Source organism: Chironomus tepperi, unplaced genomic scaffold (assembly GCF_022539635.2).
Source record: "Chironomus tepperi strain 1889 unplaced genomic scaffold, CSIRO-AGI_Ctep_v1 contig_421, whole genome shotgun sequence".
Classification (NCBI taxonomy): Eukaryota; Metazoa; Arthropoda; class Insecta; order Diptera; family Chironomidae; genus Chironomus; species Chironomus tepperi.
This window is the reverse complement of record NW_027226543.1, coordinates 306,965-332,083: the sequence shown is the minus strand read 5'-3', so window position 1 is coordinate 332,083 and position 25,119 is coordinate 306,965. Positions and strand designations below refer to the sequence as shown.

The 25,119-nt window shown below is 31.5% G+C and overlaps 1 protein-coding gene across 1 annotated transcript in view; it reads right to left on the bottom strand.

The window, feature by feature from the left end:
* lft (Limb expression 1 family member lowfat) overlaps positions 1–25,119 on the bottom strand; it is a 47,637-nt gene that overhangs the window by 13,366 nt on the left and 9,152 nt on the right. The gene's annotated exons all lie outside the window — the stretch shown is intronic.

Sequence of the window (25,119 nt, the reverse complement as noted above, 5' to 3'; positions counted from 1 at the left end):
AAAGAAAAAAAATATTATACTTTTTTTTTTCAACCAGCAGTATAAAACACACACGTCATTACAACTATACACCATACATAAAACTGAAAAACTGAGCGGAGAGCATTTTACAAAACATACAACAATATACAACCTTTTGCTGCTTTGGATATCGCGGAGAACTTAAAAAAAGTCTTTTTTTTTCTTTCTTCCTTTTCTTTCTTGCTTTGCCTTGATTCCTTGCCGTTGAGTCTGCTTTTTTGACGTTTCTTCCGATTCAACATTAGTTGACCACATTTGAGTCACTAAGACCCTAATTTCAAATCCTAGATTGACATGCTATTGATTAACAACCATTCTAGACAGTCATGCAGCCTCATGCCTGCCTCATACTGGACATCAATAGCATAACCATAAGATGAATGTAAATGCGCCTAAGTCATTTAGTTTCTAATGTTTTTATTACAATTTCTTTGTTTCAGAGAGTTTCAAACGGAAAGAACAACGAAGGAATATCAAAGCAATGAAGTAAATAAGAAGCAAGGCAAGATCTTTTTTTTGTTAGAATATTGTGAAGTAGATCAAAAAAAAGTCTCAATTTTTAAGAGAAAAAGAGAATAAAAATTAGTTCTTATTTCTTCATAAAATAAAAAACAAAACACACGGACAACATTAACATCCAACATTGCCTTGATGCTGTTGTCGTCATGCTCTCCCAAAGTTGTATCGCTCAGTTTTGCGAATTCTTTTTTTTTATTAGTGAATGAAACAATCAAAGCATTGTAAAAAAAATTATCATTTTTTTGAAAGAGAAAAGATTTTTGATTAAGCAGGACTTTCTCTTTTCATTCGCAAAATTAATTAAACGATATGATACATCATGGCCAATAATTGATTGGCTATTGTGTGTATGTTGTTTTTGGGAAATTTGATAATTTTAATTTGTCATAAAATTACCAATTACCATTTTTACTCTTATTAATATCTTCAGTGTTGTTTACTCTAATGTTTCATGTCGACTGAATGAAATTCTCGATTCCTTTTAACTTCTTCATATAGATTTTTTTTTGTTCCATTCTATTTACTGATTTTTATTTTATTTCTCTTTTAACAAACAATGAAGTGAAAAAAAACGACCGATTCACGACGATCGAACAAAACAGAGTGGCTGGGTAAGAATGAAAGAAAGGAGAGATAGAAGGAGTTAATCGAACAACAAACCTAAAGAAAAGAGGAAATTGGTTGTAGAATAATATATTAAGTATAGAAATTTCATAAATCATTTTGGCTGAATTGGTAGACGCATTCAATTTGTGTAAGTGAGGCTGTGAGCTGTGGTTCCAGTACATAATTTTCGCAAAAGGACAACGCAAAGCATCATGTTCGATAGGACAGCATTCCGTCACCGTTTAAAGCGAAGACGCGTTGTTGGTCTGAGGGCATCGTGACGGCTAATTTCGACTCATTTTAATCAATGCGACTGTTCTCATGCTAGAGTGAACTAAAACACTTTTGACCTAGCCATCAACTGGACATTTACTTGCCATCAACTAGTTATAACATATTTTTGTCCACTATGGATGGTTTCATTCGGGCCTGCTTTTTGGATAGTATTTGGTCAACGTAATCATAAGGCTATCTTTTAAGTAATTTTTACTGGAACAGGGTGCCATTAGTCGACCCTATATTTAGATGTAAACTTGAAATTTCATGTCAAGTTTTTAACTAGAGATGGTCGACTATTTGCCGATTAATCGAGAGCATAAAGGTCCAATCTTGAAGATTAAGATCATAAAAAAGCCCAAAATGCTTAATTTTTAAAAATGATTTTATAGAAAGAACCGTTTAATAGCGATGAGCAAGAGAATGAGAGCAGAATTGGTAGAAGAAGGCAACTCACCACTTTAACAAATCTTAATTATCACACAATCAATAAAAGTGTGTGATGTGAGGAGTTTATTAGAAGTTTTTGGAAAAAACATTTTTGATTCAAGGATTTAGAAGTTTCATTGAATCTTGTTTTTCAGATAATACCAAATTCGAAACTTGAGTGCACTTTTTCCCATTTAAATTGGTCGAAGTCACCGGTTATGTTGCCGTCAGAAGACACACATATCTTGGAATCAGTAACATATTTACTAGATTCGTAAGTGGTCACAAAAATTGTCTTTAAAAAGAGCCTTTAGAAAAACTTACGTCTTGCCGTTGATATGGCGATGAAGCGATGTCCTAGCATTTATTAGGTCTTCTAATTTAGGAATTGAGTTTAATGTAATCCGGGAACCAATTTAGAAAATCTGTACATTTTATTTCCGAAATTGAAAACCCTAATTAATGTTGAATTTTAACTTAAACGAGGAAATGCTTTACTTTGCTAAATAAAGACCTTATAACTTTTTTGACCCTAACTTACCCTTGAATTTTTGTCAAAGAATAAAAAATTACGCGACAAGTCACATATATGCATATTTGGAGACATTCGCTGCAATTTTAAACATCGACCTTGAAGGCATAAAATGTACATCTTGTATAATAAATCTACAATTTACACAGAAATGATTTTCATAAAAAGGATTGCAAAAACAAAAAAGACCTCTGGGTTTTGATAAAGTGACCGTTTTCCTCTCTCAACACAACAGTTAAAAAGAATAAAATATAGAGATAAAAAATAAAATTTATGTAGTTTCATTCTAGAATTTCTAGTCTATAAACGAGAAACAAAATCCACCCACAAATGATTTTGTCAATTTTGCTAATGACTTGTCAGGTATTAATGCATATAAATTCACATTTTATGTGTTTTCTTTTTTTATAAATAAAAAAGCAAATACTTTTAACATTTCAAGAAATTGTAAATCGGTTGAAAAAGAATCTCTTGATATATATTTAATGCTGAACAGCAGCGGCAATAAGCATCGAGAATTAAAACAAGAGAGAATCAAAGAAGAAAAAGACTTTCTCAGATAAAACACTCACCACTACATGCAACCGTTAATCACTGATTATTATTAAAGTCCAGAATCTTTTTCTCATGTGCTTTCATTTTGAGTCAATAAAAAGGTATGGTATATACGCGTAGTATGTTTATGTGAAAATTCGCAGTGAGTACATATTGAATATAACAGAAATAAAAATAAAAAAAGTATAAAGGCTAACGAAAGAAGTTAATAAGAAATTTATTGGAAGGAAAGTAAAAACGTATAGAATCTGCAAAATATCATGGAATTAAATGGCTTTTAAGGCATAACTAGGTTGATGCTTTAATCTTCTATTTTAACAATATTAGATAATTAGAATAGTCAATAAAATTATATGAAGCATCAAACAAGTTAGACTATGAAATAATAAGAAGTTAGCACAAGATGAGAAATATTAGCACACAAATACCACTTTGTCAATGCAGTAGAAATTTTTGGATCGTCATTGGAATACGTGTGAGCTCATTGCTTTAGTAAAATATTTAAAAGTGCACATTAATGACATTGATGCTGTAATATTAAAGCCTACAGTTCTGTCATATTGAATGTAGTTTTAAAGTACATATGAAAAAATTCCTTACAAGGACTTTGGCTAATTAAATGAATTGTTGTAGAGAGCTGAATGAGTATTACTGATGTAATTGTGATGAAATGATTATTTTCAATATTTAACTTCAGCTGGAAGTTTAACTCTTTCAAAATCAAAATCACGATGTCGATATAGGATGTTCAAAACATATTAAATGTGGATTTGAAGACTAAAGGGCAATTAGACTCATTGACAAAAGCTAGAATTTTACATGGTTTCGTCTTGAGTCGTGTTTTCCATACAAAATCCGAGTCGACTTCGACTATGCTAAATTCCCACATTAAAGCCTCAAATGATGATGTCTTGAACTTATGATTTTTGAATTTGATAACTCTACCGAATAGTACAAATTGATTAATCGATGAAGAATCTTACTCAAGCCGACATGATTTTGACTTGGTTCTGATTTGGTTTAAATTCGACACCAAGTTATAGTCATGCTTTCATGGTTCCGAATTTTAAATCGATTGATCTACTTTTGCTATTATGTAGGAGGAAGAGTCCAAACGAAGTGAAAATGGGGAAGGAATTTGAAACTCGTTGTGGCTTCTAAACGGAACCATGTGTCATCTGGGTAATGAAACTAAAGGACCAGATTATTCCATTAATAAGCTACCTCAGTTAATAATAAATTATTAGCTATTGCACACAAATCTGGCACCATGCTAGAGTCACGCAGGCATGATGCCGGACTTTGAACCGATTAACTGACTTGTGTTATATGGTTATAATCTTGGCTGACATTTAATTGGTAATCGAACTATTCAACAATTAAAGAAATATATTTTAAGGACATGTTAACAATTTTACAACAATCCACTGATTTATGATGACATTAATTAATTCTTTAAAGTAAAATACTCTATTATGTCCCCACAGAAATGAATATATGATATATAAATAGTTGAAGAACTTTATTAAGGTCTTTATTACATTTATAAAATATGAAAATTCATGATTTAATTGATATTCTTGTATACATTTAATTGCGCACTTATCGCATGATCAATTAAATACTGACAGCATGAAGTCAATCATTAATATTTTCTTGGTAATAATCGAAAGTGATCTTGATTAAGCTTGTTATTAATTTGTAAGATGATTTACAGAAACATATTATTGGCAATAAAATAAATTGATAAAATAAAATGTATTGATTTATTTGCATTCATTTATAGATGTGATTAATACTTTTTTGTAAGAATTGAATAAATATTATGGCTGTGGACATGAGCTAATTAATTGTTGCAGATTCAATTTTTATGACGAATATTTTTTGTTAGCGATAAATGATTAATGAATGAAAAGATGTTTAGGATGTCAGTAAATATTGTCTATTAACAGCTAGGGTCGTGTATCTAATAAAGCATCTTAATTAAATGTACATCCCATAAAATTACCTTTTCTGTAATAAAATATTTACTGCTTGTATTTTTACAATTCAGCTAGAAGCTACTGTATCCGATTACGAAACTTTTAAATAATTGAATTAATTATAGAGCAAACATATGCGATTTATGAATTTTATTGAAATTCTTGCATCCTTAATAGAAATTTGGATCATCAAATTTGTTTGAGAATCTCATGACTAATTATAATTTTAAACATTCATTAATGAAAATTGATCTTTGGATCAATGCACTCTGATCTTTATGAGTCTAGGACAGTGCTGACCAAACTTTTTCGAGCCACGATATCTTTTTATCTTGAATTAGAATGAAATCCTTCAATATACTAAAAGTACGTCCCTTGTTCCACGCGGAAGTTAAAACTTAGCAAACACATTGGCTCATGCTGTGGCTCACATTTTGGACAACATTGCTCTAGTAGAGTAATAATGTGGCAGAAATAGGAATTTCCAAATTTAATTCTTAATAAAAGATCTAAAAATTCTTGAAAATATGACTCAAAATTCACGATAGTTGTAATTTCCACAGAAACCAGGATTGACTAGTTCGTCATCAAGCAATTTGAAATTTAAATGTTTCTTCTTCATCACGTACCGTATGAGCATCACTAATGAAATTTATTACGATTGGAAATGATCATTAATGGTCAATCTTACAGTCAAATGAATGAGATATTCAATGATAACAAATATATTTATTATTGCATCTTTATTATTGCAGCGCCAATTAAAAAATTATGAAGATATTTATTTAATAGATGACATTAAAATTTTTATACGTCCGCATTTTTTTGCTTTTATTTTAACTTTACAAGTTGCTTTTTATAGACAATAAATTGCTAACATGCGGATGAAAATCTCTTCCTTTATATTTCTATTAAAGTGTTTGCTGTTCTACAGAGATCTAAGGTACGAGAACTGGGTGTATCTGGGCGATCTGGGTAGGAGTAATGAGCCGAGTCTCCTAGAATGCATATCCCCAGAAGGCACATGGCATAAAAATGACCAAACATCCGTCTCAGCATAGCGTGACTCTGAACCCAGGCCAGATTTTATGATATGAAGCCTCAGGCCAGAGTCAAGTCTTGGTTAAGTCACAGCCTGATCTAGGTCTCTAGTTTAGAATAATAGTGACTCTATTAAAGCCCTCAACTATCTTCCACAAGACCTCATAAAGTTATCTAAATGTAATGACCATTTGAAAATAGGTTCTCTTTTGCATAAGCTTGATTTGATAGTCAGGCAAACATAACATATTGTTAGCTTAAACATCTCCCCTTGAGCATAAAAGCGCTAAGAAAAGAAACAACATCAAAGGGAAGAAATATGCACAATGCATGGAAAATAATTTTGAAGTGCAAAGAAAAAGAGAAAATAAAAATCCATTACATAATTCATGGGTAAGCACAAGGAGAAGAATGTCTAATTATAGTCATCATCATTCACCTTTATATTATTTTTACTCTTTCAGCACTCTGAACGCATACTGTTTGTGTTTTTATGGACGAACATGCAAATACAGATGATAAAATGAAAACCTTATCTAATGACTCAACGGGTGCACATTTCAGTCATTAAATTAGATTATAGATTTCTCGCACAAAAAAATTATTGTTTAGTGTATCTAAATGACGTAAAAATTTTATCATTAAGGCCCTTGTAAGGTTAGGAAATTTGTGTGTATACTTACACATTGTGTATGATAAAGCAACATTGTCGATAATTGCTATCATATTAGTTTTAATGGGATCATATATTTCGCATATTATATTCTCTGATCTACTTATAATGTGACTAAATGACTCATAATCATTACTTAGCAATAATTTTTGGACATGCAGTGTTGTTATCTTGGCGATAGCCTGGAATGGAATCATTTGGAGTGATTTATCAATGGTAAAGCTTGTTTGAATTTGGCAGGACTTTTCCTAACAGACAATGAGCATATTCACATTTGAAATTCTGTGTGAATAATTGAATTTTCTTAATTTTGTGAGCATGCTCATGAGTATACTCCTTGTCTGTTCGAGTTTATGATTCGAGACTTCGCAAGTCCAAAAGGGTGTCTCTCCATTGTTGTCCTGGTAACTTTGGTCTAAACTTAAGCTAAGGAAGCTAATTAAGCTGACGTAATACTCGGGCAGCAGGAGAGTCATATGGAAAGCATTTTGTATCAACCTAGGCTCCAAGTCTGAGCATGGTTCAAGTAAGTAAGTAAGTAATACTCCGTTTACTTCAAATTTAGATGGGCTGTAGACAAATTCTTCCTATCTCTTCTTTCCCTTGACAGTGTCTTAGCTTAAGCAGGTGTCTATGCCTAGGCAAAGACAAAATTTGCTTCCTATCCAAAGCCAATACCTGTGATAGATTGACTATTGATAGCAAATCGAAAGATGACAACTCTGCCCACAATCCCTCCCTAGCTACACCTCAACACCATTGTCAGTTGAGATATGATATCCGATAATTTTATAATTTGACATCTAAGTTGCCAACACTGTACAGTTTGTATAACCTGAATGAACAAGTAATTTCCAAAAGAAGCATACTAAATAAGACATAGCATTAAAATACTAAAGCCTGGAAAAATAAATTTGCAAAATCACTTTTGTTTTTTATTTACGAGTGTATTCATGAGCGTGTTTGGTATTAAATCTCAGTCGTAAATGACTTCTTTACTTTCGTGACTAATTTTAAATTTTAATTGATAGACAAGACTAAAAATTTAAATTTTAAATGTGAGAATAAATAAAATCTTCATCGGTAATAAAAAAATGCGCTTAAGTTATTCAAAATTTGATGAATTTCTTAATTTTATTTATCATTTATTGCAATATACATGTAGATAATGCCTAAAGGAACACTTAAAATTTAATATAAAAAATTTCATCGCCACTATTATTAACTAAAAAAAAATTGGAAGAAAGGCACAATAAAGTTGTCACCTGTGGTTTTTATGTCTCTTCTTTCGAAACAACTCATTAATAGATACTGATATTCCATCATCAAAATGCAAAGTCTTTATATTTCATTTTATTATTTTTAAAAAGAAAGAATACATCTAATTGACTCGATGTATTAGAGTCAGGACACACAGGAAAGAACAACGAAAAAAGTGTGTATATAAAAAGAAAAAGATTAAATGACATTTACAGCAAAATACATTTCGGCAAAAGATATAAAGAAATAAAGATTTCTTTGACACATGAACATAAATTATGATCATAAAAAAGAACTTGAATTTGAAAGCGAAAATTATCATAATGAAATGTAGATGAGTATTGAATTCTTATAATGTAATTTAGTAAAGCGCATCTCGCAATTGAGTGATTTATAGTGATTGAGAGATGGATGATCTTCACTAAGTTCTACTGTTGTCTATCTTATTGTGTCAATATGAATTTCTGAAACGTATCTCAGCTGGCCTGGTGGGCCAGAAATTGTTATTTGGGCTGCTTGAGTCGACTCAAGTCGACTTGATTATTCCATATAAAATTCAAGTCAATTTCGAATTCTGATTAATATCGGCTAAAGATCCGTTTACGTATTCGATAACATGAATAATCGACTTAACCCTTCCTCCCTAACCTCCCCCCTTTGTTCAGGAAATAACAAACGCTCATCAGAAGGACCGATCTCAAAAAACACTTCCGCATCATGCGTCATTCGAATTATTTCTAGAACAATTAAGTGAAGGACCTTTAACGAATATTTGCGAGAGTTTGCTGGCTTCCATTTTGGAGTCCGATTCCAGAAGTCCTGTTAACTATACTATCGGCTCAAGTGCAGTCTGACATCAGGAGTCGTGTTATTTCTTCCATCGAACTTAACGAGTCCTACCAACTCTGCCATCAGACTCAAATGGATTCTGACTCCAGAAGACCTACTAATTCTGCCTCTCTACCAAGAGGGACAAATCAGTAGCCTCGCTAACGCCACTGGAGCCTAGACAAAAATTTTAATGACACCCACACCCAGAACACAAATCTATGAATCAAACAGAATGAAAATTACATTCATTTACACTGAAAAATTGCTAATTCAGAATATAAATTGGAAAGAAATAATAAAAGAAATATTTTCATTCTTATAGAATAATAAGGAAAAAGAAGCAGCATTTTCTCAACAAAGTAAACGACAGATGGAGAATAAATCTAAGAGAATTAAGAGAAGTAAAAAAGAAATAAGTAAGTGGCTGCGATGTCAATGAGTGTGTAGGTGTTTCTTAACAAAATACCTCTTAAAAAAAAGGTTCACAATGTCTGTATTGTAAAAGTAAAAATAAGTGTGACGACGATAAATCGAATAATTCGAGAAGTGTATGTTCGATTTAAGTGCGAGCCTTTTTGTGTCAGAGCAACTTAATTATTAAAAGAAACCATGAGAGAAAGAAGAAAAAAAAAATATTTTTCAATGGCAAAATATTAGCAATAAATTTTAAAAACTGTAAACTGCATGAAGAAGGAAAAGAAAAATCTCTCGTGAAAATAAGAGAGTAAGAATTATTGGAACAGCTAACAAAAGCGAAAAATAAATGGGTCAACGCACAATGACTAAAATTTATGTATGATGATCAAATGAAAATAAAATGCAATGAACATGATAATGAAAAATTTTTAATGAATTTTTTTAAACTTCCGTACATTGTGCAGTGATTGTCACATGAAATTTCTCTTCAATTTTCATGTTATGCATTGATTATGTCCTGGTTTTAATTTAATCAATGTCGTTATTGTTTTCTTCATAACTTTTGATACATTATTTTCTGTAATAATTTACATTGTTGCGATGTTTTCTTGTTGATGTTTTAATCATTTATGCTTTTGAGTTCATAAAAACTTCAGAGGGATCGTTCATGAATGACGGTAATGAAACAATCCCTAACCGACAAAAAGCATGCTTTCATGATACAGAAAAACTTCTGCGGTACCTAAAAGCAGTATCGTTGCCTGTTAGGGAATCAGATTCTTCCACCTAGGTGCACCTCTTTCTTGATTGACACTCATTAAGGTAATATTCTAATGCGTACCATGGTACAATACAGTGACATTGTGTAACCTGTCATGAAACGATCGACTAGTCGCAGCATGTTCCATTTGAGTCTAATATCGTTCTTAACATTGGGTTTCAACTTGGAATTTTTGTCGATTTGGAACTGTTTAAGTGCTTCTTGGAAGGAGACTGGAACTGAGACAGTGTAGAACTTGGTATTTGCAATTGACAAAAGGGCATTCAGGGATAGAGCCAGCTTTAGACGTCAATTGAGAGAAGCCATGGCATTACTGCCTTGAATCTTTAAAGAGGAGGTGTGAGCTGATGTTCATAACGGAAAAGACAAGAGATTTTCTTCCTAGTCTGGCTATTTTAAGAAGTACTAAACCATTCCGTTACTGCTACGGTCGTGATTCTCCTCTCTACGTCATTGATGAATAATCCCTAACAACAGCATTTTAATATTAATTTTTTTATGAACTTCGAATAAAAAAGAATCACATGCTCAAAACTTTCAAGGGTGTCAAGACTGCACATCATGAGGAGTTAAGAGACCATCATGATTGTGTAATATAAGACTGAGAACTATTAGTGAAAAGTCATAAAAATTATGAGACAACATGAAAATAATTTCACTGTCTGTCTGTTAAACTCAGACAATTTACAATTATTAGCAGTAACAATTTTACCTTCTCTTGCTATCGTCCAATTATTGACAATATTTTAAGGTATAGAATGAAGTATTTTTAATCATTAAATTAATTAGAGAATATTTTAGCATGAAACAGTTTCAAGGAAAAAATGAATATGAAATGGTAGTAAAATCAACAATCAGCTCCTGACCGAAGCGATTCCAAATTTTATAAATATTATTTTCTTCTTTGTTCACGAAAATTATAATGATTTTGTTTCATTTTTTAACAATTTTCTTCATTTTTACTTCTTCCCTCAAATAATTACGCTCTACAGCCAGCAAGAAAAAAATTGGTATAAGAAGTAAAAATACAGGAATTTAAAGTCCTTTTACTTCCACATTCCAAGATTCTCTTTTCTTTCGCTTTTTTCTTCATATTCTGCAAAACTTGATGAAATAATGATTTTTAATAAAGGCTTATTATTTTTAATTTGACATTAAAAGCGCGAACGCCCTGTCTTTGGCTTTCACATAGTAAATCTGTTCTGAGTTTTACAAACATATCAATTGTATAGTTTTCATAGTTAGTTTATGTCATCTAGCGAAATTAGGCATTTGACTAGTAATTTCTATTTCTATGAATTTTAATTAGATTTGTTCAAAACTGCACACATGCAGCCCTAGACGAACTATAAGGTACAGTCAAACATTAAAGACCTGCCCATGTAATATGCAATTTTAATGATGTATTTATCCTCAATGTAATTCTCCTAAATGTTGGATGTCATAATTAAATGACTTAGAAGTTGAGCAGGGGGGTTTGGTTTTGGCCTCCTTCTTTTGGAAAAAAATTCTTCAATTTTCTAGTGTTTTTCATGAAATAAATCCAAAAACCTCCTAAATTTAAGACAAAGCATGGATACGCCCCAGGAATGACTCGTTTTAAATTAGTTTTGGATTAAGTTTGAGTATAGAGGTGTGCTCATGAATTTATCCTATTGAAAGTCACATGGTGACAGATAAGGTGTTAAGAGGTGACAAGGTGACAGTTAAGTTACAGGTAAGGCGAGAAATGTGGACCCAGGCAAGCTTGAGTTTGGCATGATGCTGGAATTCAATGAATTCTGTTCCACGCTAAAGTCACACCACCCTGAAACCAAATTTTTCGTCTTTTTTACACCGTGTGCCTTTCAGCCTCCTTGTTGAAATACATAGCAATGAAGCATTTAAGAATGCAGCCTCTGAAAAGTTAAAGCAAATTTTGAAAGATCATGACAAAAATGACGGGGAGCTATACTAGTATGTTGCACATTGAATGTCGTATTACCTTCATTTAAGTAAGTTAGCAAACTTTCAAGACTATCATTAGTTAAACGAGTTAAACAATACTAAAGTGCAGTTTTGTATATTTTTCATACCATTACATGCTTATTTTATAAATGCATTTTCAAATCCATTTCATTTGCACAAAAATTCACTTTACATTCCTCGTTTTTATTATTATTTTTTTGAGTGTTAATCTCAAAAATGTTTTCTTTTTATTTTTCCTTATCCCGACAAATCCATTTAAATAAATATATATATTCATACATGCATACTTGTATCGTGTGTCAGCAATTCCTTCATTTTAATATATCTTACGAGTTTCATGAATATGAACATCATGGAAACTGCTGTTTTGAGATGTTAATGAAAAGTGACTGAAATTTGTTGAACACATGATTGAATCTCAAATTTATATCTCTCTTTTATGTCTTATTCTTTTTTTCTCAACACTGATTCTTTTCTTCCCTTTTGGTGTTTGCTGATTTTACAGGTGTTCATCTGTAAGTTGATTCGTGTGGTGTTGATGAAATGTTTGAGTAAATTCGCCATATGAACTTGTTGAAATATATATTTTAGGGTATTTTTTTTTGTATTCAAAAGCTTCTGTATTTTAATGTTTTTTTAGCTGGAATTTTTTAAACAAAGTTGTGTCTGCCAAAATCTTAAACAACCTAATTAAAAAATTTGCATTTCACGTTTGCCATTATGATGGCTTCACGTCACATTAGGAGACGAGAGAAAAAAATAATAAAATGGAGAGCAAAGAACATTTCAACATAAATTAAAATAATTAATGTCGATAATCGGATATTTCGTTTGCATTTTGTGTGCTCGCTTTTTACTTTTTTATATTCCACATCACGAAAATATGTGTATAAATATACGAAAAAAAATTTTCAACATCTTCATTTAAAATAATCATGAAATTAAGATTGTGTGTCTCATGAGAACTCATCAAAATTGCAAAATACACAGCCACAATTATCATTTTTTTTTTGTTTGTGAAATTTGAGGAGGAACAAGACCTATAACAAAAGGTAATGAGAACAATTCCCACACATAATATAATAAGAATGGGAAAGAACTTGAAATGAAGATTATTAGCTCGTAAAAGAATTTTGCCGAATGTGCGAGATTTGAATTGTTTAAATTTAATTGTAATCGGATGGGATGGTAAAACTGAGTATAATGTCAGAAGTTCCTCTCTTGTGATGTGATGTGTGGAGACAAGTTATTGAACTTTAAATTTTTCTATTAACCTTTTGGATTTTATAGCTTTCCAGATTGTTATTTTTATTAGTTGCAATCTTTTGATATTTTACATGTTAACTGCTTCGCTCTATCGCAGCTAACGAGTTTCTGGATCTATTCAACCAATGCTTTTATCTTTAATTGTATAAAAAATAAATGGCCTTATGAGCTGGAGGCGCTGCGATTAATAATCTATTGTCCCACGATATAAGAACTCTTGGAAGGCAGCTGTTGATAGGGATAGTTTTGCACTTGACATTGAGAATTAACAACTGTTAGTCAACCATAGAGTCAGTTTCAAACGACAATAATGGAAGGTCATGAATTATAATTAATACAAACGACCAGCGAATTAAGCAAGTGTAAGTGCCTGGCTCTTTAGACCCAGAAATGGAAACAATATGAAAAATCTTTCTTTTAGGATTAAAGAAATTATCGTAACCATGCCTGACTTTAGAATTACAGTTTATAGTGGGATCCGAACTAATTGCAAGCTCTGCACACTAAAAGGACACGAGCACGTCAAAAGCCCAGATTGGCCTTACATTGTACCTAGTTACAATTTTTGTACGCAAGATTCTGCTTAGAAAATCATCCAGATACAAATTAATTCTTGTATATCTAGAAATGGAGACACTATATGTACCAAAGACCTCAGTTCAACCTCAATGCTGCAATAAACAAACGAACTGAGCTTTGTAAATTAAACGACAAATTTGAAAAAGAGCTTCAAAAGTCAAACATGAGCAAGGATTGAACCCACCCTGAGTGAACCAAATTATGTTAGAACTAGTCCAGAACTAGAAAATACGCTAGAACTGGCACGTAAACCCAACGCTCTACCATTTAGGTCACTGATGTCATTTCACTACTAATTGTATTAAACATCCTTAAAAGTCTTTAAAATTGATGAAAAAATTCTAAAATTCTAGTTTAAATGCATTCTAATATTCTACTGTTTATTTAACAATTCAGTAGACGCATACACAAATGTTTATAGAAGAAGTTTTATTTTTTATTATTTCATATCAATCGATTGCCGACATATGTTGTACATTCTTTTAATAACTTTTTATTTCTTCCCATTTCTTGTCTCGATGATGGCAATGATTTAACATTTTTCTCGTCTGTTTATCTTCTGAATGGTTAGGTAGCTATGAATGGCGGCAGATTCCTCTATTTAAGTGAAGTAGATATAAATATTTTTAAACATACTACTTGGTCTGTAATATATTGTGATTTCTGTCTTGATATGCAAAAATATGTAATTTTTTTTGGGTTCCTGAATTTTTAATATATTGGAACTTTTGATGCTGACTTAAATTTTATTAAAAATGCGCTTTTGGCACTATACTCTAAATTATTTTCAACGGTTCTAGTTGGAGATAGAAGAAAACAAGAACGAAAATTTCTTTGGGACCCTACAAGATGATATGTAAATGAAAACATAAACACTTGAAATTTATTAGGAGAAAAAACAGCGAGTTTCTTTTACTGTGCAGCACATTTTTAAATAACAGGAGAAAAAAAAAATTAAATAAAGAAATGATTGGACACAAAAAAAAGAGTTGAAAGAATTTGTTTGCTGAACAGTCTTATAAGTATCCAAATACACACACATACACTAGTATCACTCCTATATAATAAGATGATGATGATGATGAAGCAGAGGACGGTTTCGGTACGTGTCAAATTCGATTCCAGGAAGGTGGTCAATGTGGTTAGCCATTTAATAATGAGATAAAGTTTAATTTATTCAATGAATCTCTCACTTTTTATTTACATTTTTTTTGGTGTGTTTCTTTTTTCAATTTTGAGTCAGTCAGTTATTCGATTTTTGGCTTCTTCATGTTAAGTGAAGGATATTTTTTTGTAGGTTTTCAACTTTAAATTGTTTTTGAATTTTTAAATTTTAAATGCATACAAATTTTAATTTTTTTTGGACAATTAAACCAAATGGACAGGTTTTTTTCGACTTGTTGTATGTCTGGTTCTAAGGACGACCAATGTTGCTATGCGATTCGTCGCCCTAAATTCTACGTCCCGGTAAGTCGCCGTATTAAGTCAAAAAGTTGCCCTGACGACTAAATGAATCTAACAACATGCCAGAGTCACGCCAGCCTGATGCCAAATTTTGGATCGATCAGTCGACTTGTGCTACTCTTCAGGAATTATCCCAATAAATTACAAATAAAATTGAAATTGTCTATTTACGACAGAAAAGCATTTACAGCCATCTCATTATGAAAATCTACACATATTATATTGTTAAGCATAGCCAATGAATTGAAAGAAGTAAATAACAAGAAGGCAAATAGTCGATGTACATCAACAATAAATTATCGAATGTTATGCAGAAAATGTAACGGATATTACAAAGTAATCATCGCAGATGAAGTGCTCGTGAAGCATTCCATCATAACTACCTCAAGTAATTGAGATTGTGCTAAACAAACCACAATCGTGCAGTTCAATAATGGAATGTTCTATTGTAAATTGATATGGATATTGCATGCTTTAACATAACTCCAATTCATTAGCACAATCGGCTAGAAATAGAAAAGGAGCAAGTAGTTAACGAAATGAAGGGAAAAAAGAAATTCCAAACAATTACATGGCGCTCAATAATTGATAATTGCACTTCGATGACGATCATTATCAGCTGGAAACTGGTATGTTTCGTATCACGAGGTAGCTAAAGACGACAATTGAAATTACTTTTGTAAGTGCTGAAAAATCTTGAAATTTTATATTGCATATTTGGTTGAAGCTATATCTGGTATCATTTGGTAAAGATCTTATTCTCTAAAATCTCGTTTTGTATTTCCTGTTAGTTATTTCAGTGGCGTAGTATGGCATTTTGATGCGGAGACTTTTTTCTGTATTAGAACTTCCTGAATGAAAAGTTCATTGATTGGATGAACTATAACCAAGCGACACCTATGAAGAAGGATCGACCACAAGGAAGCAGGTGCCTTTGATGTTAATAAAAGTAGACCATGACGGAACAGTATTTAATTGTATCCCTCGGAATATATAGCTCTTAATTAATTTAAAAGTCTATCCGGACCAGCACACATTTTTCATTGCAATCAAATTATGGAAATATGGCAATTTTTGAGGCAATTAACATGAATATTGCTAATTGGGCGTAATATGGCAACCAATTGGCTGCTATGAATAATTTGTGCCGATCGGGAATAGTTCACAAGTTAATCATAATTTCAGGAAATCCAGACCTTTCCTAAAAGTGTTCTGTATGATAAATTGATATAAATGACATAATATAACAACAGGAATAAAGCACTAAATCTCTTTCTTTAGAAAAACAATATTGCATCCATAAATTCAAACAATATAAAAAATAAAGTATAGGACTTTTAAAAGCCATAAAGCAACGAAGATTTTTTAAATCAGACAATCATCTTTCTTGTGTCCATTTCTTCTTCAAATGAGCATTTTGCAAATAGCTATTCATTTTTTAATCTTGCAACAATGTATAAATTTCTTTATAAAGAAAATAATAAAGAAGAAATCGTAATAATAGTCACAGTTAGATAACCTCCACATATCCATATCTTTAAATCAATTAAACTTTTACATATGATTTTTCACGACCGGGTTAAACAATAGGTTGTAGCACTATGGATTTTATTTTATTTTATTCAATGATTGCATTTTAGTCCAAAGTAATATGAAGATTTATACAAAGTTTATACAATACTTCCCTAGCAGACAGTGAGCATACTTATCTAAATGAGCGTGCTTATGCCTGAATTGATCAAATCGGGCAATTGATCGAAAATTCGTTGAAAGGCTAGCGTGACTCAGATTCAAAGATTCGGTTTGAATCCAGCATCATGTTAAAGTCACGCCGACCTGATGTTGGATTTTGGATCAATTAAACTATTTGTGAAACTCAGGATGAATATATTCAATCAATATAATGGACCATATTCAGTTTTGTGAGCATTCTCTTAAGCACGCTCCATGGCTGTTTGGATTTTTTGGATTTTGTGAATTTTACATGAATTTGAAGATGGCTTCTAAGTAAGGAAATCTTATTTAGGATAACAAAATGCAAATCCAATTCAATCTGATATTCCAATTTACAACTCCAACTACAACTCCAATTTACACTTTCTTGGGAAAGAATTGACTAACAGTAATTTATTCTAATCGAAATTCAGCCACCTAGTCACTATTTACACAATATTGTCATCTAAATTTTTAAATTTTGAAGTTTTTAATCTAGAAATTATACATGACTTTATTTTGGTAGATGATTAAGCAGTAGAGCCTTTTTCAGCGTAAAATACACAGAAAAAGGTATAACAGAGGTAGAAAATGACAATGTATCAATAAAATTTATTTATAGCGTTTTAAATAATCAATTAAATGCCTTGTAGAGAGCATCAATAAGCAAACAGTAAAAGAAGAGAAACAGAAAGCGAAACATCATGACACAAGAGATGGAGAATTTTAAAATGAATTAAAAATGTATAAAAGCACACTTCTGCCAATGCCTATATATGTATCGATGCTAATGATATGCGTGATGATATTTTAATTAATGTAATTGATTTTCAAACCACTCGAGTAAGTAAAGCAATTTTACAAGAGTGAGGAAACATAGTATGGATGTGTATAGAGTCACAAGAATTATTCTGCATACATTTAAATCTCATTTATTTGTTGACATGTTTTGAATTTCTATTATTTTATTAGAATGTATAAAATGTAAAAAGGAACAAAATATTCTCATGATTTATTTCACTAACCAGCTTGATATCTCATAAAAATATCATAATCAATGCACACTCAACAGATCGTTTAAAACAATTTGTTGATTGATGTATAAAAGTGAATTCTCTCGGCTATATATAAAAAAAAACAGAAATACGTAAGCGTGAAAGAGAAATAAAAATTTGTTTTGCCACCCACTTGGCTTCTTGACTTGGAGCATTAAAAGGCATGCAGAATAAAATGGTGTGAGATGATACTTAAGATTACCAATTCGTGACCTCATCATTTCACCCTACAAACGCATCAATAAAGCGCGCGGGCATGACATTGAAGTACTTACAATGTAATCATCATCATCATCATTATCCTAAAGTAGCTGATTAACCATTTGTTTAGTTTGCGTTTTTTTTTCATGCTTTTCAACATCTTGTTGTTGTTTCACTTCTTGCCTTACTTTTAGTGATACTGCAACTGATGCAGACAATTTACAATAATAGTCGAGTAATTTTCTTAAATTGATGTTTCATTCAGAACGATAATTCGAATAAGCAGCTTATATATTGGCGAGCTTGAATCCATCGATTGAAGGTCGAAGGTCAATTAAGTGGTGATTTAATAAATAAGAAAAAGGTATACTTTCTGATCATATCAAAAAATCATTTTTATTCTTACTAACCGAGTTAAAGTCATGACTTTGGGAATGCTTATCATGTTGGCATGATTTCCTCTCCGGTGATGATCATACCTGTGATCATTAAATTAATGATTGTTTGTGCTAATTTAAGTAATATTAATGTTAACGTCAGAGTTTGCAGGACTCCAATGTGGTGGCGCCTCTACGGAGTTCCGCCCTCCATCGAAGGCGTCTTTTTGGACTTTGGAGTCTAGACTCTTAAAGCTCTACCAACTCTGCTTAACGCCTTCAACATTTCACTCTAAAGTAGAGAATCTGCTGTATTTTTGCCGGGACGCTGCTATACTTTCAGTCTTGCTGCTGTGTCCCGAAAAAGCCTCAAGATATCCCATTTGAATTTTTGACAAATTTTAAACATTTTCCTTTTGAAGGTTCGGGTTCAAGCCCAGAACTGAAAATATTTTTTTTTTCAGAATTTCAATTATTTTCAGCACTTTTTTGCAAGTTTCTAGCGCCATTAAGGCTCAAAATAGTCAAAAAGCAACCTAATAGTGCCAAATTTTGCACACCTAGCAACAGTCTCGGACAGTCTTTATAACTGGTCTACTTTTTCCTCACTTTTGATCTTATTAAGAAATTGGCAACTTTGTATCATGCAAAGAGAAACAGGATGAATTTTGATGAGCATTGGCATTTTACATATTTTTTCATAATAATCACCATTGATGTAAGACTTGCATTGAATAAGTGTACTTCAGTGATTCAGAACGATTTCGAAACAGGGACATAAAATTTAAAAGTATACCATTATTGTCAATTTCTCCGTGCATGAACACGCTAAAAGTGGAATGTATTATCAACATTATATACAATGTTGCAATGTGACGTCATAAGGGATGTGGAAGATTTTGTTTTAGAGATGGGCAAAATTGTATTCGAATATATTTGAATATTTGCCCAGCTCTAGATTATTTTAAAAATCATGAATAGAACAAATCGATTAAACATCCGGTCCAGACCGACGTGACTTTGAATTGGTGTTGGATTCGCTTTGACACCATGTCAAAGTAAAGCCAGTCTGATGCCGGATTTCGGATTTTTTACCGACATGTGCTTTTTGAGAGTAATATCACTAGGCAGTAAGACTCGGAAAATAATTTTGGGTTACATTTGTACAAGGAACTACATTAAATTGATGAATCTGATCGAGGATCTCATAAAATTGTTAAATTTGACCTAAATATCAAAACCCCATAATTAATTCAATGAATATACAAAAAATAAGAGACACAACAAGAGAGAATACAATCATGTTGTGGAAAGTGGAAGCAATAGCTTGCAATTGTGAAGCGAGTTTTTTTTCTCCATCTTCTCTCACATCTTCTGGAAGTACATCAAGCATCCCAAAAAAATAATTTATTTTAATAGCTCGCGTAGTAACTGGAAGGCAACAATAACGTGTTTAAGTTACTTTTTCTGTAGCAGTTTTTTAACCCGTCTTCCTTTATAAACGTTATTACCGGTGATGTTAAAATAATTTGTTATCAATGTCTTTGATGTCTCCTTGATTGTCGATTCATCTTTATAATATATAATACTTGTACATATGTACATATCTGTTGCTGTTGGCGCAGATGATGTTGAAACTTGCATTGGAATGCATATATTTGGTCATTTCATACCATCTTGTAAATGTATGTATATGAAAAGTAAATTAAATGAAATTATATTAATGTTCATTTACATTTATCGATATAATAAAAAAAAATATCTGAATTGAAGAACTCGCAAACAACAAGTTATTAACAGTTAAATTAAATTAAGATGTCCCTAGTTATTATACCTTTGAATTTGTAAAATTATGAATTTACTGTATTTGTACGAAAATGGATGTTTTCGATTACATAAGTAAGTATGTACTAAACTCTTTTGGAGTTCTTTATAAACTGGTCCTTAAAACTTTGCTTTAAAATAAGAATTGAAGCATGATGAATATTGTGCAATAAAGAAGAAGATGATCCTTGATGAAACAAATGAAGAAGGCATTGCCATTAAGCTTTTGAGGATGCGAGAAAATTCTTTAATTGAGACAAAATGAAAGCTGTCTCAATTAGGCATCTTTATAAATGCCACACAGAATTGTCTTCCATTTTATATTAGCGAAAGAGAGCATTGAAGGAGTCATAAAATCTCATTAGCGAAACTTTATTCATTTATGTCGGGGATATTTACTGGATTCTTTACCACGAAGTGTCTTAGAAGCAACAACTCTATAAAGAATTCAAAAGGAAACGTTTCCTTGAATTTGCCAAGAATTTTTAAGAACAAAATTGTTTGTCCATTCTTAAGTTTTTGACTGTGCCTTTGTTCCTTATAATTCATTAGTTCATAGATTCAAGAAATTCATTTTAGATCATTTGTTATTTTTGATAGAACTTCTATTCATTTCCTTTCTCTAGCAAACACAAAGCGTGTTCTCAAGATCATAGTAAGTTGAGAACAACGCTCACGAGAATGCTCATCTAGTACTTATATTTAAGGTGATCAAGCTCTCGATTGACAAAGGACAGCCAGCGATGGAGTCTATTTAAGACGTCAAATGAGAGAGGGCAAGTGGTCACAGCTGATCTGTATGACCACCAGCTAAATAAGTAAATAAGCTCTCAAGAATATGTTCTTGGCCTGTTGCAGGCATTGATCATTCTATTGAGCCACAACAAAGTTCTTACAAAAATTGAAAATAATTGTGAGTTAAACCAAATGTAATCACTAATAAAATCTTAAACAACCATTTAAAAATGCTATTTCAACTCATATTACAACGAATAAAATTGTAAATCAAGCGAAGTGTTTTGCATGCAAATTCATTTAACAGCAAAATGAGGCTCAATATTGCACAATTGGGAGAAACGAGTTGAATAAAAAAAACAAACAAAATAAAAATTTGTAGCCTATTGGTGTTTCTGGCATGCATGGAAAATGCATAAAACAAAACCAGAATTAAGCAATGCTTTCCATACGTATGTGTGCTGCTCACATATTGCTGCCATAATTTGCATTAATCCATAAGCCCTTGACCCATATTTTACTTTTATTGTTATTTCTCTTTTATTCTATTCATGCTTTTTGTACAGATTAAGGTGATTAAATTATACCCTATTAATAAACCTCACACGTAAGACTTGTAGACGGTTTTGTATTTTTTCATGATTAATAATTCATATCCTGAAGTTATAATTGATGGGAACAGTTAAAATGACAAGTTAATTGGATTAATTTCATGAATCATACAATAGATTTTGATGACAATACTGAATGTGATTGGTGGTCGATGACTTTTAATTGTTCCTCTAATTCAGTGATGTCCAAACTTGACACACCTTGATAGTCGTAAGCCTCGACCAAAATAATACATGGTATGCGGTTTATACAACTTTTGGAGAGGAACAGTTTGGACAACACTGCTTCTAATCTTTAACATTCAGTATCAATGGGCTCAAAAATTGCATCCTAAGACATCATGTGTTGATTATGGTCTGTACTGTAGAACCAACATTATAAATGCTTAAATGATTTCAGTTACTGTCATTCACATTCATTTTGATACAAATGGATTGATGATTTTTTTTTTATTATAACAGAAGCATTGAGGATGACAGCCGCAAGCAATCAAGTATTCTTCATGCATCATATATTTTTTTAATTTTCCTGTTATTGCATAATTTCGTAATTTTCATTAAATGTGTACTCAATTCAACGGAAATATTGTGTTGTTTTTATGCTTTTTAAGAGATTCATTTTGAAGCAATATTAAGTTCATTTAAAGTAAATGTATAAATATATGGAACTGAATGATGTTCTTAGATGACATCCCATTATTCTCCTTCTCCTTATGCACATTTAAGGACTTTGGTAGTGGATTCTTTTCGCCTTCTTTACTGTTTTTTATTTCTTTTGCCTTTCTGTTTTGATTATAGTTATTAGTTATTATAAGAACAGGTCAGTTGATTTTGAAGTGCAGCTCAGTTCGGTTCTTATTCTCAAAATATTACCGTGAAGGAGAGTAAAATATATCCTTAAAATTTTTTCTTCAGTTCTTTTTTTATTTTTTTTGATAGTGTCATATTTATAAGTTGTATTTATCTACTTATTAACTTGATTATTTCTTTTGCCTTTAAAAGTTAAAATTTCATTCCACAGAAAAACGATTAAGAATTTTATACAGTCTTTAATTAAATTAAATAATCTATAATGAATATAATTTCTTGAGTTTTTTTTTTTTTGTGAACCGCTTCAGTAAGAATTGAGGATGTAAAATAATGTGAAATAAATACAAAGCAATGAATAGCTTCGAGCATTTTCCATTAACAGCGATCGAAGATAATTTCACTTTGTATATTTATCCGTTTCTGATAGTGAAATACTTAGTGATTCATAATAATTATTATTGTAAGAAATTTATTGTACTTCAGATCGTTCATGCATGGTGAAATGTAACAGATTGTTTATTCATATGCATGATGATGATGCCAAAAAAAGGCAACAGAGTTACAGATAATGAAGAAACATTTCACAATATTTTGAGACACTATATTGTGATGTCTGAGTAAAGTTAATGGCAAATCAATGATCAGATGATTTCTAGTTCTAATATAATTTATCGACTTGGCCTGTAAAGGAAACGGCGTAAATAAAGCTTAAGATCCGGTCTCAGAATGATATGACTCTGATTTGATACTAATTTTGTTCGAATCTGGTCAAGGGATAGAGCTACACTGGCTTGATTTCGGCCATTTCTACGCATTGTGCCTTCCGGCTGGATGTCTAGTTGTGGCAAGGACATGTATTTCAGAGTAGTGATTCAAACTATTAGTAGATCAGTGGTAAGGGAAGATGTTCCTTACACTAAAGACATGACCCGATTCTAGAAAATGTTGTATAGAACTAGTCAAATAACTAGAATAGAAGTCAAATAACTTGAACTGTCCCGAATAGAACAATTCGGTTGATTGATCTCAAATCCAGCACTCAACCACTCTAGATGACTCTAGAATGGTACTGAATTCGGTACCACGCAGAATTCTTGATCGATTAGCCTATTTGTGATATTTGGGTATAAATGATTAATCCACAGTAATTCAACTTATTGTTATAGTCTGGGTTGTTTAGACAAGTAAAGACAGTTGAAGGAATCTGTTAGCGATATTCAAAACCTTGTCAAATGAATCAAAAAACAGATCGTTAATTATTCATATCCAATTAAAGGTAAAGATCTTAAAATTTGTTAAGTGTCATAATTCTTATTATAATCAAAAAAAGAAGAAAAATAATAAGTACAAAAATAAATCATGTGCTGTTTTATTTGTTGTGACGTGCACCCACGATCATGTTAATTTAATAGTCTTATTTATTTATTTTTAATATTTCTTCTCTCATATCCATATTTTAAAATATTTTTTAAAAAAAATAATTCATTCAGTGTGAAACAATTCAGAATTCAAAATGTGCTTGAGGAGGTATTTAAGAAGTTAACGAGATGAAAATCTAAAATGCCGCAACACCATTCATTTCTTAAATATGCGTGATCATTTGAATGAGAAAACACATTTTACGCATTTTATTTAAATTTTTGGGACATTCTTCTTCATCAGACAACGCATGAAAGAATTAAAAATCAAATCAGACGTAAATTAGGGAACGATCACTTATTACGTCACAGAATAACGAACTTTAATGAAATATTAAGAATTGAATTCTCAGAGTGACTATTACTTGAATCTAGAGTTCGTTCAGACATGCAGGTCTGCAGACAAAAATTACTGGACTGCAGCTGTGGACGAACTATAAGATACATCCATAAACTGCAGGTCTACGCATCTAGAATGCAGGAAATGGAAATGCAGGAATGTCCTACGGCTTTTAGACGAACCTTAAATAGGGAATCAGATTTATGGGTGATCAAGGGGAGAATAGGACGTAATATGTTAACAGCTCTGTAAGATTTGCATGTTGCCTTTGAATTGAACATAAGAACTAAAGGCTTTCGCTATTAATTAAAGAATCGCCTTTAAATGTTAAATTTACTCAAAAATATTTGGATGTAAGATATACATAGCTAATGAGCAAATCAAAATCAATCGATTGATATTAAAATTGGCAAATTCATTGATCAAAAAATAAGAAAAAAAAAAATAAATTAAACCGGATTGGAAGTTTTTCTTCTTTTTGCATTGCTTATTTGCCTATGTATGAATTTTATGAATCATCGTCTGAGAAATTTTTTTCTCTATTCTTCTTGATTTCTTCTTTTCATTCAAAGCCGAAAACGAGAAAAGTAAGAAGACAAGAATATTGGATTAATATCATTAAAAGAATCTGAAGCTGACACATCACAAAAAGAAACTTTGCGATTATTAAGTGACAAATATAAAGAAGTAGGATCTAGTGATGAATGTCATTACAATTCACCAAGATGTGAGAGATTTTATTATTTTTGGGACTTGTTGGAACAAGAAGACCTGAGTGACACAATTGATTAGAGGCCCCGTTAATGCTCTTTTACTGCCATTTGACATCCACATC